Source organism: Acipenser ruthenus, chromosome 54 (genome assembly GCF_902713425.1).
Source record: "Acipenser ruthenus chromosome 54, fAciRut3.2 maternal haplotype, whole genome shotgun sequence".
In the NCBI taxonomy this organism is placed as follows: domain Eukaryota; kingdom Metazoa; phylum Chordata; class Actinopteri; order Acipenseriformes; family Acipenseridae; genus Acipenser; species Acipenser ruthenus.
This window is the reverse complement of record NC_081242.1, coordinates 7,034,002-7,054,785: the sequence shown is the minus strand read 5'-3', so window position 1 is coordinate 7,054,785 and position 20,784 is coordinate 7,034,002.

Sequence of the window (20,784 nt, the reverse complement as noted above, 5' to 3'; positions counted from 1 at the left end):
TCTCCAAAATATGAAGATAATGTTTGTGATTAAAATGCCACTGATCAACACTGTTCCAAGGTTGTGGATTTCCCCAGCCCCTCTATCATAGTCGAGGGATTCCAGTGTGCAGTGTTTCTGGGAGTCAGCAATATAAACAAGCTGCTTTAAATAATGCAGAGAAACGTATGCAAATATCCAGGGCTTCACTTCCTATTTAACTCTGCTGCAGTGCAGATAGGAGCAGGAGGAGAGGTAGCCTGTCTGCTGGTTACAACACTTTCTTCTTTCAATAACCACAATTCTGCAGTACAATGGGGATTTTAACAGCTCTCTGTATAATAATGACAGCTCTATCAAGTAAGTATCTGACACTTGTGGAAATTAGCCTGCATTGATTCTGTATATTACTTGATGTTTTAGCAGTAGTTACTGTACGTTGTTTGCTTTTTTCCTCAAGGTGTCCGGTCTGATGTAGTGTTGACTGAGTCCGGACCAGCAGTTGTAAAGCCTGGAGAGTCCCATAAACTGTCCTGTAAAGCCTCTGGATTCACATTCAGCAGCTATGCTATGGGCTGGGTTCGACAAGCTCCTGGAAAGGGTCTGGAATGGGTGGCTTATATTGGCACATCTAGTACCCCAATAAGCTATGCCCCTTCTGTCCAGGGAAGATTCACCATCTCCAGAGACGATTCCAACAGCATGCTGTATTTACAAATGAACAGCCTGAAGACTGAAGACACTGCCGTGTATTACTGTGCTCGAGACCCACAGTGAGGAAGTGCAATGCAGGACTCGTACAAAAACTATTACATTAGATACATGTGCATAGAAAGAGGAAGTGTGAATGTTTACAGATGTCTGATCTGATATTGTTTTGAGGCAGTCTGGTTTTGAACTGAGAAAGTGAAGCCTGAGCTCTTACAAAAACCCACTGGTCTGAATCCACTCATTCATGTCAATGGGGAATTCATCCCATCTGCATGTGTTGTTTCAGTTAACACACAACGGAATCATTACACTTACAGAGACAGAATATAACAATGTGGTTTAATCTCAAATCAGATTTTTAAACACAGACGATAATATTAATAATGTTAGATTTATACAACACACAGAAACACGAACCCAGATTTATACTGTATAAAGAGAGCAAGTAGCTGAAGCTGCTTCTGAACTACATGCATCTACACTGTACTGTTAACAGTAAAATAGAGAAGGAAACAGTCAAAGGAAAGCCACTGTAGCAAACCCTGATGTGAGCAATGATTTCAGGGTGCTTTGCATCAAGCCACAGTGGAATGATTCATTATACTGGGATCACTTGGGAATGAATTAAGCATGGCTTTGTGATCACAGTACTGTCCTTGATAACTGCTGCCTTTTATACTGGATTATTATGCAGTGCCCATAAAGTGTGGATATGTTTGTGAATCCTTATTAATTCTATATCCTTTAAATGTTAATAGAAATGTGCTTCCAATGTGGTACAAAGTCATAATGACATGCTTATTCCAGACAGTGCTGGGGAGCGCCCTGGAGCTGAAAACTAAACGTGTTACATCTTTCTGATGAGGAGACACCTCTCTGTGTTCTCTTCTGTCGTGTCTAAAGGTCACAAATCAGGTACTATTTAAGCAATAATGACCCACAGGCAGGGTATTTCCTGGCTGTTAATGCCCCGGCTGGGAGAGTTGAAGGTCCGAGGCGTTAACGGACAGGAAATGCCCCAGTGTAGCGTCTCATTACTGAACAAGACATGGGAGGCATTGCACAGCTCTGCATTGTACTGTACTGCTTGGCAGGTAGGAGCCTGGACTGATTGAATTACAGTCATTCACACACACACACTGTAAACCCATGTCATTGTCTTGTGAATAATATCTGGCTTTTGCAGCAGCCATTTCGAACAGCGTTGTGTGTTGCTTTGAGGTCAGTGAAGGGTTTTGATGTGCTTTTCTGCTTTCAGGTGTTTGGGCGGACATTGTGTTGAAGCAGTCCGATCCTGAGGTTAAAAAGCCAGGAGACTCTGTGAAACTGTCCTGTCAAGGCTCCGGGGAAGATGAGGATGGGGATACCATCACCGCTTATGGGATGAGCTGGATTCGACAAGCTCCTGGAAAGGGTCTGGAATGGGTGGCTTATATTTATAGCAGCAGCACATCCTATGCCCCGTCTGTCCAGGGAAGATTCACCATCTCCAGAGACAATTCCAACAGCATGCTGTATTTACAAATGAACAGCCTGAAGACTGAAGACACTGCCGTGTATTACTGTGCTACTGCACAGTGAGTCAGTTCAATGCTCTGCTCGTACAGAAACTCTACCCACAGTGGACTGCTCTACAGCACACTGCACTGAGGAGCAATACGGTTAGCTGAACCATTCTCTTGATCATCATCAATGCCATTTAGATGCAATTCCATGTTATTTACTCTGGATCTAGAGAAAGATCTGACACTTGAATGCTCAGTTAAGATGAAAGGCATTTACTAGAGCAGACTGCATAGAAAATCTGCAATGATGTGTCTCTGCTTTGTTTGTTCACTGCAACCAAGTCTCAGTTTCAAGAGCTCTGCTCACACTACCAATAGAGATAGGAACTATTTATCCTTATCTACAACACAAACTCAGAAAATCTGCAGCAATACTGAAACAAGCTGTTGGCATGCACAGTGGTGTCCTGCCATCTTGCAGAGTGCAATCCATGCTAAATGGATCCCATGCAGCTACACTGGGGCTGTGTTTGACATGCTTTCAGTTTGTGTAGAGACAGGATTGTTCAGGGACTCAACAGAAACACTCCGTCACAAACACAAGGACTTGGGGGTTGATTTGATGCACTTGTAATCTGCTGGGATAAGACACAGCTGGATGTTTTACTGCAGTTTACAGCACTGAGGAATAACCCTGGATTGCATCAAGCACCTATCTGTAGTTCTCACTGCGTTCCCTCCATACTGTACACAAGTGCTTGAACCAATCAAGGGGAATTCTCTGGTTCTGTTCAATTCTTTATTCAAACCCAGCTGTGGTTCTTCCTAGCAAATAAGCCCCTTGGTTTCTTCTAACTTTCCCATTGCAAATGCACAGCGCTTCTCATTGTCATCAAGTCAATGGCAGGGTCTGTATTATAATGAGACAGAATGCCACGATCTTAAAAAGGTACAAGAAATAGATTTTCACAAAATCAAATCATTATCTCACCCACCTATCATTCATCTTATTTAATGTTGATTTTTTTTTTCATGGCATGCTTGAAATGTTAATTTTTTTTAATTGAGTTTAGCTGCTTAGCATCTCAGGATTACTTTCCATTTACACAGCAGTTACTTAGTAAACACATGTGCACTTACACATCATTACAATGCTATCATGCATCGTTACAATGGACTTAACGTGTAAATCTGAATGGAAAGTGTTACAAAGTACTGAAATACAGGACAATGCAGATATTACCATTGTCATTTACAACCGCAACATTGCAAATGCTAGGAGGCTTTTGAGAGTTTGCTAAGTGTGATTTACAGCACCTCCACACACTGCAGTTCTCATCTCCTGACAGTAGATGGCAGTGTCTCCTTCAGAATGGCAGCACTGGAACAGAACAAAGTTCAATGTGAAAACACTGCAGGCTGTGTATTACTGAGCTCCAGAGTAACAGTGAGAGCAGCCTGCTGTGCTTCCCTGCAAAACAGATTCACACTCCCCCACCTAATCAGCTCACTGCAGCATGGATGTGTGGAAGACTGCATGTGTGCAGCATGGATTTATGCACAGAATATCTGCATTGAACGCATTTCTCCAGATCTCTTACATGCAGGATCAAGGAGATGAAATTAAAACAGTTTACTTGTGAATTCTCAAAAGAAATATTGACAAAAGCATATTTCCTAAAATCAATAAGGGGTGTATATTTCAAGCCTGATGCCTGTGCCAGTTACCTTTTAAACAATGATCTGTGTGAATCAATCAGGGCCCAGGTGTTTGCTAATAATCTGTGCTAATGGGCTGATTGTTCTATTAGTGCTCAATACACAGTCTAGGCTGAGTCTAAACTGACACATGGGACTGAATTAAAGAGGAGAAAATACCTCCTTGAAATACTCAAGGTCCTGATTATAAATGAGAAATGATCAATTATAAAACACATGGCTTGAGTTGATGAAAATAATCAGATTTGTTTGACTCATTTCTCCAGCCCCTCTGTCTTTGCAGATGGATTCCAGTGTGCAGTGTTTCTGGGAGTCAGCAATATAAACAAGCTGCTTTAAATAATGCAGAGAAACGTATGCAAATGTCCAGGGCTTCACTTCCTATTTAACTCTGCTGCAGTGCAGATAGGAGCAGGAGGAGAGGTAGCCTGTCTGCTGGTTACAACACTTTCTTCTTTCAATAACCACAATACTGCAGTACAATGGGGATTTTAACAGCTCTCTGTATAATAATGACAGCTCTATCAAGTAAGTATCTGACACTTGTGGAAATTAGCCTGCATTGATTCTGTATATTACTTGATGTTTTAGCAGTAGTTACTGTACGTTGTTTGCTTTTTTCCTCAAGGTGTCCGGTCTGATGTAGTGTTGACTGAGTCCGGACCAGCAGTTATAAAGCCTGGAGAGTCCCATAAACTGTCCTGTAAAGCCTCTGGATTCACATTCAGCAGCTATCACATGGGCTGGGTTCGACAAGCTCCTGGAAAGGGTCTGGAATGGCTGGCCTGGATTAGCAGCTCTGGTAGTAGTACATACTATGCCCAGTCTGTCCAGGGAAGATTCACAATCTCCAGAGACAATTCCAACAGCATGCTGTATTTACAAATGAACAGCCTGAAGACTGAAGACTCTGCCGTGTATTACTGTGCTCGAGAGCCACAGTGAGGAAGTGCAATGCAGGACTCGTACAAAAACTATTACATTAGATACATGTGCATAGAAAGAGGAAGTGTGAATGTTTACAGATGTCTGATCTGATATTGTTTTGAGGCAGTCTGGTTCTGAACTGAGAAAGTGAAGCCTGAGCCCTTACAAAAACCCACTAGTGTGAATCCACTCATTCATGTCAATGGGGAATTCATCCCATCTGCATGTGTTGTTTCAGTTAACACACAACGGCATCATTACAGTTACAGAGACAGAATATAACAATGTGGTTTAGAATATCCTATGTGTGGCTCAAGCCTTTACTCAAACACAAGACCTGAATATCCTCATCTGCTCCACAGCAAGCAAGATAAGACACAGTTCAGAAAACCAAAAAACACAGGGCAGTAAAGTAACAAATGCTTTGATGGGTCATTCAGTGAACCAATCCAATCAGATATGGGGCTGCTGGTTCAGTGCCCTTCAAGGTATACACTGAGGAGAAACTACAGTGCAATATAGAACATGTTTCTGAGAAAAAAGACTGCAAGAGTTTACACCATGCCATTAAAACACCCCTCCCTCTCTCCCCCCCTCCCTCTCTCCCCCCACTCCCACTCCTCACACAGACACACAACCCCCAACAGCAAACACAGGCCAGGCTCCCCTTCCCTCCAACAAGTATTGGGACAGACAAGTAAAGGCACATACAGATGGGTTTCTGCAATGGTGACTTCCAAGACTGGTATCACACTGATGGGATGAGCCTCTATTCAGGGATGGAGAGATGTTTATGTGATATTTTTATGTATTAAACTGGAGGAGCCACTAGAGGGCACTGCAACACCTTTCTTTGGCTGAAGCTGATGGAACACAAAGCCACTTTTTTCAGGGACAGTGGCTGGAAAACTGGTTCCAGGAGACCTAGTTTGAGGCAACTTTGCTGAATCAAACCCCAAATCTCCCCTGGTGTGCCGTGCAGGGGTCTGAAACCTAGTCTCCTGAAACCAAGCTCCAAGCCTCAAAGTGGCTTCATGTTCCCTCAGCTTTAGATGGACACACTGCAAAAACAACACACACTTTAGTTAGTTTGTATCTTTCTCAAATTCATGAAGAAAATCTGCCAGAGAAGTGCATCACAATCAAAATGAATCAAATACAATGAAAGCACAGAAGCTGTTGCACTGTGATATTATCTGTTGTCTTGACCTCATGACGTGATTCAGAACCAATCACAGAATCATCCACAGTGAACCCACTACTTTTCAATCACTGCAAACGACCCTGGCAGTGTGAATAAAATAGGAGCGTGATGTATTATTAATATCATTTCAAAGAATATTCTCATAGCAGAATCCAATAATACAATAACATGCAATCACAAATCCACAGTCTACTGCATTGTAAGCAACTGAAAGCAAACTGTAACATGGGTTCCTGTCTTGTGTTCAGTGAACTCTGTATCCTGCTGAATTTATCCAGCCGTATGCAAACTCAGAGCCCCCACTTCCTATTTAATGCAGAGCAGAGGCACCCAGAAGGCAAGTGCCAGGGACCCGGGCAACGGTATAGAAGTGACACACAGTGTAGCGTCTCATTACTGAACAAGACATGGGAGGCATTGCACAGCTCTGCATCGTACTGTACTGCTTGGCAGGTAGGAGCCTGGACTGATTGAATTACAGTCATTCACACACACACACACTGTAAACCCAAGTCATTGGCTTGTGAATAATATCTGGCTTTTGCAGCAGCCATTTCGAACAGCGTTGTGTGTTGCTTTGAGGTCAGTGAAGGGTTTTGATGTGCTTTTCTGCTTTCAGGTGTTTGGGCGGACATTGTGTTGAAGCAGTCCGATCCTGAGGTTAGAAAGCCAGGAGACTCTGTGAAACTGTCCTGTCAAGGCTCCGGGGAAGATGAGGAAGGGGATACCATCACTGCTTATAGGATGAACTGGATTCGACAAGCTCCTGGAAAGGGTCTGGAATGGGTGTCTACTATAAGCTATGATGGCAGTGATACATACTATGCCCTGTCTGTCCAGGGAAGATTCACCATCTCCAGAGACAATTCCAACAGCATGCTGTATTTACAAATGAACAGCCTGAAGACTGAAGACACTGCTGTGTATTACTGTGCTCCTGCACAGTGAGTCAGTTCAATGCTCTGCTCGTACAAAAACTCTACCCACAGTGGACTGCTCTACAGCACACTGCACTGAGGAGCAATACGGTTAGCTGAACCATTCTCTTGATCATCATCAATGCAATTTAAATGCAATTCCATGTTATTTACTCTGGACCTAGAGAAAGATCTGACACTTGAATGCTCAGTTAATGATGTGTCTCTGCTTTGTTTGTTCACTGCAACCAAGTCTCAGTTTCAAGAGCTCTGCTCACACTGCCAATAGAGATAGGAACTATTTATCCATATCTTCCACACAAATTCAGAAAATCTGCAGCAATACTGAAACAAGCTGTTGGCATGCACAGTGGTGTCCTGCCATCTTGCAGAGTGCAATCCATGCTAAATGGATCCCATGCAGCTACACTGGGGCTGTGTTTGACATGCTTTCAGTTTGTGTAGAGACAGGATTGTTCAGGGACTCAACAGAAACACTTCGTCACAAACACAAGGACTTGGGGGTTGATTTGATGCACTTGTAATCTGCTGGGATAAGACACAGCTGGATGTTTTACTGCAGTTTACAGCACTGAGGAATAACCCTGGATTGCATCAAGCACCTATCTGTAGTTCTCACTGTGTTCCCTCCATACTGTACACAAGTGTTGAACCAATGTTCAATTCTTTATTCAAACCCAGCTGTGGTTCTTCCTAGCAAATAAGCCCCTTGGTTTCTTCTAACTTTTCCATTGCAAATGCACAGCGCTTCTCATTGTCATCAAGTCAATGGCAGGGTCTGTATTATAATGCGACAGAATGCCACGACCTTAAAAGGTACAAGAAATAGATTTTCACAAAATCAAATCATTATCTCACCCACCTATCATTCATCTTATTTAATGTTGATTTTTTTTTTTCATGGCATGCTTGAAATGTTAATTTTTTTTAATTGAGTTTAGCTGCTTAGCGTCTCAGGATCACTTTCCATTCACACAGCAGTTACTTAGTAAACATGTGCACCTACACATCATTACAATGCTATCATGCATCCTTACAATGGACTTAACGTGTAAATCTGAATGGAAAGTGTTACAAAGTACTGAAATACAGGACAATGCAGATATTACCATTGTCATTTACAACCGCAACATTGCAAATGCTAGGAGGCTTTTGAGAGTTTGCTAAGTGTGATTTACAGCACCTCCACACACTGCAGTTCTCATCTCCTGACAGTAGATGGCAGTGTCTCCCTCAGAATGGCAGCACTGGAACAGAACAAAGTTCAATGTGAAAACACTGCAGGCTGTGTATTACTGAGCTCCAGAGTAACAGTGAGAGCAGCCTGCTGTGCTTCCCTGCAAAACAGATTCACACTCCCCCACCTAATCAGCTCACTGCAGCATGGATGTGTGGAAGACTGCATGTGTGCAGCATGGATTTATGCACAGAATATCTGCTTTGAACGCATTTCTCCAGATCTCTTACATGCAGGATCAAGGAATTGGAATTAAAACAGTTTACTTGTGAATTCTCAAAAGAAATATTGAAAAAATCTTCTTTCCTAAAATCATAAGGGGTGTATATTTCAAGCCTGATGCCTGTGCCAGTTACCCTTTAAACAATGATCTGTGGGAATCAATCAGGGCCCAGGTGTTTGCTAATAATCTGTGCTAATGGGCTGATTGTTCTATTAGTGCTCAATAGACAGTCTAGGCTGAGTCTAAACTGACACATGGGACTGAATTAAAGAGGAGAAAATCCCTCCTTGAAATAATCAAGGTCCTGATTAGAAATGAGAAATGATCAATTATAAAACACATGGCTTGAGTTGATGAGAATAATCAGATTTGTTTGACACATTTCTCCAGCCCCTCTATCATAGTCGAGGGATTCCAGTGTGCAGTGTTTCTGGGAGTCAGCAATATAAACAAGCTGCTTTAAATAATGCAGAGAAACGTATGCAAATGTCCAGGGCTTCACTTCCTATTTAACTCTGCTGCAGTGCAGATAGGAGCAGGAGGAGAAGTAGCCTGTCTGCTGGTTACAACACTTTCTTCTTTCAATAACCACAATACTGCAGTACAATGGGGATTTTAACAGCTCTCTGTATAATAATGACAGCTCTATCAAGTAAGTATGTGACACTTGTGGAAATTAGCCTGCATTGATTCTGTATATTACTTGATGTTTTAGCAGTAGTTACTGTACGTTGTTTGCTTTTTTCCTCAAGGTGTCCGGTCTGATGTAGTGTTGACTGAGTCCGGACCAGCAGTTATAAAGCCTGGAGAGTCCCATAAACTGTCCTGTAAAGCCTCTGGATTCACATTCAGCAGCTCTGGAATGGGCTGGGTTCGACAAGCTCCTGGAAAGGGTCCGGAATGGGTGGCTTGGATTTATAGCAGCAGCACATCCTATGCCCCGTCTGTTCAGGGAAGATTCACCATCTCCAGAGACGATTCCAACAGCATGCTGTATTTACAAATGAACAGCCTGAAGACTGAAGACACTGCCGTGTATTACTGTGCTCGACACCCACAGTGATGAAATCAAACCAAGCAGCCGTACAAAATCCCCTCTCTTCAGGACTGCAGCACTGATCACTCACAGGTTCTGCTTTCTTTTTCATGGTTGAGTTGTGGTAGATCAACCATGAGATTCAGACTCTTGTCTCTTAGAAAACCACACACTCAATTTCAAAGAAAACACAAACAAGTGGCAACTCCTAATAATAACAACTTCTTGCCTCTGATGTGGTTGTGAGAATGAGCGAGAAAGGAAACGGTCTGTGATAAGTGTACCGTGAGTGTTAAGTGTTCTGTTTGTTTCTTTCTGTCTGTGCTTGTCATTATAGAAGGCTAACCTCCGGGAGCTGTAGCTAAACCCCCAGCAATCAAACCCGGACTCCACTTCTCCATTGTACACGAATAAACCTGCAGATCACCACGTTCACTGAGAGCACTCACTGTTCACTTGGGACCGTGGTGTGTTTCTGTGGGTCTTGTTTAGTGGATTATTATTTCGGGACTGAACCCCGTGGTTTGCCTGAGCGATACACATCGTTGTGTAGAGAAAGGTATTATTATTTGTCAGCAAATAAAGAGCTGCTTTTTCACCGTGAACTGTCTTGTGTGTCTCATTCCTGAGCATCGCATCCCCGCTGCACCTGTGCACTACAAACCACTTTGCCACAGACCCTGTTATGACTCACACTGTCACCCTCACTTTCAATTGCCATCCAAGTTCTCATATATTTAGGTGGAATTGTGTATAAGAAACTTTGCATTATACTGTTATATAAAGGGAAGATTTAGCACAATCCATGATGATGTGTTGCTGACTGACCAGCCTTTCATTCCTCTAGGGACCTGGGTTCCAGTCCAGCTGGTCAGGACTCCAGTACAATCAGTGTGGTGGTCACTTCTAGGTGTCCAGTGAACATTAGTCCACGTCACAAAAACAACCACACGATTCAGGGCAACACTTTCCATGAAGTGTCTGGAATTACTGTGTATTTACAGAGTAGTTACTTAGTAAATACATGTGCACTTACACATCATTACAATGTTAGTTACAATGTACTTAATGTGTCCAATGTCTTTGCACGATATACCCTGAACCCTATCCCTAACCTGAACCCTGTCCCATAGGAGTTAATGATGCCACTGTGTGAAAAGTATCACTATGAAGGACTGCAGGTACCTGTAAAGAAACCTGCTTTGTATGTTCACTGAGTCAATAAATCTGAGCTGCTTACACTGCCAATAAGAAGTGACTATTCATCCAAATCTCCCCACACTAATTCACAACACTATTGATGCATATATGTCTAGTGGTGTTCTCCCTGATTACAGAGTGCAATCCATGCTAAACAGATACAGAATGGAAACTAGAGGAATGTTGTGTCCTGTGCACAGTATTGCCAGCAGCCTGCTTTTCTCATGTTCTTCCAGTAGATGGCAGTGTCTCCAACAGAATGGCAGCACTGTAACAGTATAAAGATCTGACACATGTGCATTACAGAGCTTCACAGGAACAGAGGGATCAGTCTGCTGCTCTGCCTGCAAAACACAGTCACACTTCACCACCTCAGCTGCTTCATAGGACACAGAGAAGTCAAGAAGCATTTAGGGTTTATTGGAAACGTTTACAGCTGGATATTGTTAAAAATACAGCAAAAAACCCAACTATCTCCCCCTCTCTTTCGCTCTATTTTCTTTCTCTAAAATATGAACATAATGTTTGTGTTTAAAATGCCACTGATCAACACTGTTCCAAGGTTGTGGATTTCTCCAACCCCTCTATCATAGTCGAGGGATTCCAGTGTGCAGTGTTTCTGGGAGTCAGCAATATAAACAAGCTGCTTTAAATAATGCAGAGAAACGTATGCAAATGTCCAGGGCTTCACTTCCTATTTAACTCTGCTGCAGTGCAAATAGGAGCAGGAGGAGAGGTAGCCTGTCTGCTGGTTACAACACTTTCTTCTTTCAATAACCACAATACTGCAGTACAATGGGGATTTTAACAGCTCTCTGTATAATAATGACAGCTCTATCAAGTAAGTATCTGACACTTGTGGAAATTAGCCTGCATTGATTCTGTATATTACTTGATGTTTTAGCAGTAGTTACTGTACGTTGTTTGCTTTTTTCCTCAAGGTGTCCGGTCTGATGTAGTGTTGACTGAGTCCGGACCAGCAGTTGTAAAGCCTGGAGAGTCCCATAAACTGTCCTGTAAAGCCTCTGGATTCACATTCAGCAGCAACTACATGGGCTGGGTTCGACAAGCTCCTGGAAAGGGTCTGGAATGGGTGGCTTGGATTAGCACTGATGGTAGTAGTACAAGCTATGCCCAGTCTGTCCAGGGAAGATTCACCATCTCCAGAGACAATTCCAACAGCATGCTGTATTTACAAATGAACAGCCTGAAGACTGAAGACACTGCCGTGTATTACTGTGCTCGAGACCCACAGTGATGCAATCAAACCAAGCAGCCGTACAAAATCCCCTCTCTTCAGGACTGCAGCACTGGTCACTCACAGGTTCTGCTTTCTTTTTCATGGTTGAGTTGTGGTAGATGAACCATGAGATTCAAACTGTCTGTTAGAAAACCAGACCACACTTTCTACAGGAAAATACAAACTGTAAAAGCGGCCATGCTGAGATTGTCACACACACCCCTCCCTCCCTCCCTCCCCACCACCAGGTGTAATTTAGAACTTTATTCATTACACAAAACATCTCGTCTAAAAGCTCAAACACTTTTTCATGGTCCTCCCTACTGCAATGGTACCACATTGATGGACAGTTCTCTGTTCAGGAATGCCGAGATACTGAGTTATCAAGGAGTCTAACATTCTATATTTTAGCAGCTAACCAAAATACAATTTGCTAAGCAAGGGGAGGGCTTGTTTGTCTTGTTTTAAGCTCTTTCAGTCAATACCAACACTAGTAACTCTAGTATTAGTTTGCTCAGGATTTCCAGAGACTGCTTCTCCACCCTGGTGTAGCTGGAGATCAGGGGCGGCACCACGCTTGGGCCCGAGGGGCCTGGCCCCCCCATTTTGCTCATGGTCCTACCCAGTTACGGATCAATTGACAATTAAAAACATTTCATGCCAAACCGTATCAGACTGTAATCCGCTGCGGCGAGTCTAGCTCATCCTTGTGGTTCAAAAACTATATCCGTCCCACCCACCTCAGCACCGTTGTCATGGTTATGAAAAAAAAGATTGGTGATTGGACGGCTGAGAAATGAGATCATACGTCTTCGATACTATACCATCGAAATTACAGCGCGTTGGCAGCATACATACAGGAACATTTCTTTTATTGCAAGGCACGCATCAACTAGCTTGAGCAGCTGCTGTTTAGTTATTTGTTACATTTGTAATTAGCTATCTAATTACCTAGAGAGGGCAGCAGTGTGGAGTAGTGGTTAGGGCTCTAGACTCTTGACCGGAGGGTCGAGGGTTCAATCCCAGGTGGGGGACTCTGCTGCTGTACCCTTGAGCAAGGTACTTTGCATAGATTGCTCCAGTAAAAACCCAACTGTATAAATGGGTAATTGTATGTAAAAATAATGTAATATCTTGTAACAATTGTAAGTCGCCCTGGGTAAGGGCGTCTGCTAAGAAATAAATAATAATAATAATAGAAAGAGGAAGTGAGAATGTTTACAGATGTCTGATCTGATATTGTTTTGAGGCAGTCTGGTTTTGAACTGAGAAAGTGAAGCCTGAGCCATTACAAAAACCCACTAGTCTGAATCCACTCATTCATGTCAATGGGGAATTCATCCCATCTGCATGTGTTGTTTCAGTTAACACACAACGGCATCATTACAGTTACAGAGACAGAATATAACAATGTGGTTTAGAATATCCTACGTGTGGCTCAAGCCTTTACTCAAACACAAGCACTGACTATCTTCATTACAATGTCCCTCCCCATTTCTCCCAATACAATAAAACAGCACAGTGACCCACACAAAGAGACGCTCTCCAACAGTAAATTCACACAGACAGGTCAGACCACTTCCCTAGCAAGTATTGGGACAGACTCAGCCTGGGGGAACATTACCCCAAAACAATGGGTTTCTCCAATGAAAAAGTCAATACAAAGCTCTAGTAACTCTAGTATTAGTTTGTTCAGGATTTCCAGAGACTGCTCCTCCACCCTGGTGTAGCTGCAAATGAACAGCCTGCAGTCTGAAGACACTGCCGTGTATTACTGTGCTCGACACCCACAGTGAGGAAGTGCAATGCAGGACTCGTACAAAAACTATTCCATTAGATACATGTGCATAGAAAGAGGAAGTGTGACTGGTAACTGGTATTCTGGTCTCTACATGCTCCTGATGAATTCACACTTTGATAAATGTGTTTCATGAAAATAAAATAAAGAGAGACGCTGTTCTGCTTTGATACTTACCCTAATATTCAATTAAAATGTCACTGCTGTCTTTATTTTGAAGTGATCATCAATATATATAATTCCACTATTATAACAGAAATGGGAATTTTCACAGTGAACGACATATTACACAGCAATGGGAACGTTTCACTGAAATCATGAAATCTGTGATGACCATGAAAAAATACAACCTTACTTATATGGTACTGTGAAAGAGTGGGGGGATCTGCTGTGAGAGAAACAGAGAGACAGAGGGACACAGGAACAGAGATACAGAGAGACACAGAGACGCAGAGAAAGAGGGATAGAGGGACAGAGACATAGGGACAGGAAGACAGAGTTCAGACTGTACATCAACCTGCCTGCAAACCCCTACAACCGTGGGGACAATGAGGGATGCTGTGCGATAGTTTGCCAACCCTACTGCTCACATGTCATGAATAAAGAAATCAATATTAATAAAAGCAATCCTTGTTGTGAGTGCAGTACTGGGGCCCCTTTTCAGAGGCTTCATGAGTCAGCTTGTATCTTTGACATGGCTCCCCACTGTAGTATTGGAGATCAAACACTTCTTTGAGCTAATTATAATCAAAACCACTACAACGTTTTCAGAACTATTTTATTCATAACAGGGCTGAAACTCCCAAAATACATGGGGAACTATATTTGATATGATGTTTAAAAATGGTTTTCCTATAAAAAGCAAAGTTGCCTCAAGTTAGGCCTCCTGGAACCAGGAACCAAAAACGGACGACAAAGCAAAACAAGCAAAGTATATTTCTGTTGAGGATCGTGTCGAGACATTCCCCAAAGAAACTGTACATGCAGATGGAGGGAATTGTTTTGCACATCTTGTAATGTGACTCAAAGAAAATACGAGAGATCGCGAGAACTTCAGAATCCCACATTAAACAAAAGGCGACTACAGAGGCTGCTGAACAGAACGGAAAACAAACAACAGCTTTCAGAAAACAAACTGGAAAGTCAGCGCAGACGAAAAAGTATTCCTGTGTCGGTTGTAGCCCAGTTAAATCAGCACTACAGGTCCAATCAAGCACAGCTACCTCACTTCAAACAGCCTGCTCTTTACTTTTTAAACGCAGTTAGAATTGTAGACCTGAATAGGTTTCCAAGGATGGAGCAGGCTGCAGATTGTGCAATAAAAAGCAATGGGTTTTCATCAGCGCAGAATTCATGTACAGCTCTTACGGATGCTTTTCATTTTCTGTTACAGATGTCCGATCTGACGTGGTCTTGACCCAGTGTGACCCAGCCATGAAGAAGCCTGGAGAATCTGTCCAGTTGTCCTGTCGGATCTCGGGGTTCACCTACGCTGGCTACGCTATATGAACTGGATGAGACAAGAGCCTGAGAAGAGTCTGGAGTGGCTCGCAAACATGAGAGGAGACAAAGCTTACACTAACAATGGCGACTCCATCAAAGTTCATCTGCTACTCTATACCTGCAGATGAACAGCCTGAAGCCTGTGTGTGTGCGTGTGTGTGCGTGTGTGTGTGTGTGTGTGTGTGTGTGTGCGCGTGTGTGTGCGTGTGTTTACGGTTTTTTTGTCACATTTGATGTAAGAGTGTTTCAGTCTTTTGGTACAGATGGTATTTCTAAGTGATTTCGTTTTGCCGCTGCAACACGATGAAAACAGCTAAACTCTTGGAGCTGTATAGAGACTCTCGGTCGTTTCAAACACGTTTTTCTAACTCCTCTCAATCCCATGACAAAAACATTGTCAATGTAAAAAAACAAGTTCGAAAAACGCTGAAGATGAAGAGCTGGTCAGACTGACGCAGTGTTCTCGTTCTATCTACATAGCATCTCAATGCCCGAACCAAGCATAGGGAATTCAATCTCCTATCCGACTCCTCTGCCAAGGGACTAACAAACCCTATTATTAATTTAATTGATCTTAAATGATTAATTCATTAAATTAGTCTTATCTATACAGAACACGATCATCTGGCCAGGTTTCTGTCACTCAGTTAAGTGCAGAACGCAGCAATATTCCTTATGCTGTTGTGATGAAGCCAATGCTACAAGTTCACTCCCAGCAATATACACAACTGAGTAACACTTTCAATGAAGTGTCTCTAATGTGTATTTACACAGCAGTGACTTAGTAAACATGTGCACTTACACATCATTACAATGCTATCATGCATCCTTACAATGGACTTAATGTGTAAATCTGAATGGAAAGTGTTACAAAGTATTGAAATACAGGACAATGCAGATATTACCATTGTCATTTACAACCGCAACATTGCAAATGCTAGGAGGCTTTTGAGAGTTTGCTAAGAGTGATTTACAGTACCTCCACACACTGCAGTTCTCATCTCCTGACAGTAGATGGCAGTGTCTGCTTCAGAATGGCAGCACTGGAACAGAACAAAGTTCAATGTGAAAACACTGCAGGCTGTGTATTACTGAGCTCCAGAGTAACAGTGAGAGCAGCCTGCTGTGCTTCCTTGCAAAACAGATTCACACTCCCCCACCTAATCAGCTCCCTGCAGCATGGATGTGTGGAAGACTGCATGTGTGCAGCATGGATTTATGCACGGAATATCTGCTTTGAACGCATTTCTCCAGATCTCTTACATGCAGGATAAAGGAAATGGGATTAAAACAGTTTACTTGTGAATTCTCAAAAGAAATATTGAAAAAAGCTTCTTTCCTAAAATCAATAAGGGGTGTATATTTCAAGCCTGATGCCTGTGCCAGTTACCCTTTAAACAATGATCTGTGTGAATCAATCAAAGCCCAGGTGTTTGCTAATAATCTGTGCTAATGGGCTGATTGTGCTATTAGTGCTCAATACACAGTCTAGGCTGAGTCTAAACTGACACATGGGACTGAATTAAAGAGGAGAAAATCCCTCCTTGAAGTACTCAAGGTCCTGATTAGAAATGAGAAATGATCAATTATAAAACACATCGCTTGAGTTGTTGAGAATAATCAGATTTGTTTGGCACATTTCTCCAGCCCCTCTATCATAGTCGAGGGATTCCAGTGTGCAGTGTTTCTGGGAGTCAGCAATATAAACAAGCTGCTTTAAATAATGCAGAGAAACGTATGCAAATGTCCAGGGCTTCACTTCCTATTTAACTCTGTTGCAGTGCAGATAGGAGCAGGAGGAGAGGTAGCCTGTCTGCTGGTTACAACACTTTCTTCTTTCAATAACCACAATACTGCAGTACAATGGGGATTTTAACAGCTCTCTGTATAATAATGACAGCTCTATCAAGTAAGTATGTGACACTTGTGGAAATTAGCCTGCATTGATTCTGTATATTACTTGATGTTTTAGCAGTAGTTACTGTACGTTGTTTGCTTTTTTCCTCAAGGTGTCCGGTCTGATGTAGTGTTGACTGAGTCCGGACCAGCAGTTGTAAAGCCTGGAGAGTCCCATAAACTGTCCTGTAAAGCCTCTGGATTCACATTCAGCAGTTCTGAAATGGGCTGGGTCCGACAAGCTCCTGGAAAGGGTCTGGAATGGGTGGCTTATATTAATAGTGCTGGTAGTAGTACATACTATGCCCCGTCTGTCCAGGGAAGATTCACCATCTCCAGAGACAATTCCAACAGCATGCTGTATTTACAAATGAACAGCCTGAAGACTGAAGACACTGCCGTGTATTACTGTGCTCGAGACCCACAGTGATGCAATCAAACCAAGCAGCCGTACAAAATCCCCTCTCTTCAGGACTGCAGCGCTGATCACTCACAGGTTCTGCTTTCTTTTTCATGGTTGAGTTGTGGTAGATCAACCATGAGATTCAGACTCTTGTCTGTTAGAAAACCACACCCTCAATTTCAAAGAAAACACAAACAAGTGGCAGCTTCTATCTGTCGTGTTTTACTTGTACCTGCAGTCAGGGCCAGCGTGACCATATAGGCAGAACAGGGCGGCAAATTGAAGGGGGCGGCAAAAACGCGACATAATTACATGTTATACTTCATTTCTTTAATCGTAAAATGTTCCACATCTCAGATCACTGTTTCTTGTTCTGCCGGGTGAAATCTGCTCTCCCCTGGGAACAGGCTCGTGGCTGTTGAGCCCGTTGCTAAGCAAAGGACGCTTTGAAGTTCATTGCGTAATCAAAAGGGGCGGGGTTTCATTCGCCGCACCCCTCGTTCCAGCGCCCCTGGTTGTTTGATATTTAAGCATTTTCATAACACATCAGTAAAGATTCTTTCATTCTTTAAAGTTAATTCTCAAGTCAAGGATCTGCCTGTATTAAAATGTACCGGATGATCTGCTGTGCACGATTATATGATCACTAACCTACACGTTAGATACCAGTTTTATAGTAGTTAAGGAACGCAGTACGGTGCTGTACAAATAAGGACCAATGAAAATGCGATGTGTTTGAAGCAGCCTGCGTATCCTGTATCAAGTGTTATTTATAACTCTAAGCTCATGCATGGTGGTAGAATCCATTGATCATAAATATTGTCATTGTAAAACCTGTTTGTAACCAGTGATGATTGGATATAGTTGTATATCGTTTTGTGACGATGTAAAAACACATAATGTGGTGTACAGTAATTTGTTTACACGTTGATCTGTATTGTAAGGATCCTGGCGATGGCCTCGTCCTGCACATTGTGTTTGTCTTGTGTGTCTTGTTTGTTGGGTCTCGTTTAGTGTTCTGTGTATTGCAGGGCTGTCGCGAGGGGTACATTTTGACCTTCGAAGGTTCGGAACACGTCACCGAAGGAAGGGTCGAACCTTCCATGAGGCTCATTTGCATAATTTATGGTGACGTCACCCTAGCTGCTTGTTTATATTTGATTGATTTACAGGTAATACATATCAATGGAATAAAACACTTGCATGTAGTTTGAAAATACGTTATATAGAACAGTAATCATGTTTTATAATTTAATAAGCACATGTACAGCGTGTAACGTCTTCAGGTTGCTCATTGAATTGAAAAAGTAAGACTTCATTTCCCAGCGTCGCTCTCCCTTTTCACAGCTGCGCTTGCGCATTGAAGTGAAAACTAAAGACTGACGGTGCGTTCACTTAGATCATTCTGCGCAGAATCTGACCAGTTTAGACAATGATCTTCTAAGAATTGTTCAGATTCTGCACAGAATCTGCAGGGAATGGTCTCCGTGAACACACCCTTAATCAGCCTATCAGTGCGTCTGTACTGGCTTTTCTGTGACCTGCTGTACTGTGCGGAGCAGGTGGGACACAGGCAGGGCTGCATTGTTTTCATTCAGGTTGCTAAAATCTAGTTTTCAGCATTAGACGTAAAATACCAAAAATGGACGACAAAGCAAAACAAGCAAAGTATATTTCTGTTAAGGATCGTGTCGAGACATTCCCCCAAAAAACTGTACATGCAGATGGAGGGAATTGTTTTGCACATCTTGTAATGTGACTCAAAGAAAATACGATCGATCTCTAGAACTTCAGAATCCCACATTAAACAAAAGGCTACTACAGAGGCTGCTGAACAGAACGGAAAACAAACAGCTTTCAGAAAACAAACTGGAAAGTCAGCGCAGACGAAAAAGTATTCCTGTGTCGGTTGTAGCCAAGTTAAATCAGCACTACAGGTCCAATCAAGCACAGCTACCTCGCTTCAAACAGCCTGCTGTTTACTTTTTAAACGCAGTTAGAATTGTAGACCTGAATAGGTTTCCAAGGATGGAGCAGGCTGCAGATTGTGTAATAAAAAGCAATGGGTTTTCATCAGCGCAGAATTCATGTACAGCTCTTACGGATGCTTTTCATTTTCTGTTACAGGTGTCCGATCTGACGTGGTCTTGACCCAGTGTGACCCAGCCATGAAGAAGCCTGGAGAATCTGTCCAGTTGTCCTGTCGGATTTCGGGGTTCACCTACGCTGGCAGCAGGAGCTACTATATGAACTGGATGAGACAAGAGCCTGGGAAGAGTCTGGAGTGGCTCGCAAACATGAGAGGAGACAAAGCTTACACTAATAATGCCGACTCCATCAAAGTTCATCTACTACTCTATACCTGCAGATGAACAGCCTGAAGCCTGTGTGTGTGTGTGTGCGTGTATTTACAGCTAAACTCTTGGAGCTGTATAGAGACTCTCGGTCGTTTCAAACACGTTTTTCTAACTCCTCTCAATCCCATGACTAAAACATTGTCAATGTAAAAAAACAAGTTAGAAAAACGCAACAGCCATTTAAAGGGGTGATATCAAACACAAAAGCCCAAGTTAGGAGAAGCAATTAGGCCAATCTTGTCAAGCATCAAGCAAATAGGCACACCTGGAAAGGAAGTGGGGAAGCAGCCATGTTGGTGAGGGAAGCTTTTATTGACTTCCCTGAGTACTGACTTCCTGTAGTCAGGGCAGTACCTGTAGAAGATATTGAAAGGAGGGAGAGCTGATTTTAAGTACGTTTCCCTCTGCTTGTTTGGAAGCATAGTTTGAATGCACGTGTTAGATTAATGTTTACATATATATATATATATATTCATTGATTTGTTTCTTTTTGAATATTTTATTTATTATTGATAACTGTTTGCTGGTTTGTTTCTATATACCCACCTGCATAATGGTTTATTCTGGGGGAGGGGGAGGTCTGGAAGGGTATAAAGGCTGTTAGTTTTGTTCAGTCAGGATCGTCTTTTTGTGCAGATCAGAGGGCAGTTTTGCAGCTCTAGGGTTGGACTCAGTTATTGGAGTCAGTACCTGTGATTAGGTGACTAGAAATAGTTCTTTTCGGTTTTCACTTTTTCTCTCCTGAAATTGTTTGATATTTTGTTCAATTAGCTTTTTGTTTATCATTGTTCTTAAATAAAAATAATTGGTTTGGCACCAAACTTCTCTGTGATCCGTGTGCGCGTGTGTGTGTCTGTGTGCGGGTCAGTACCTGTGTGTGTGTGTGTGTCAGTCACACACACACACAC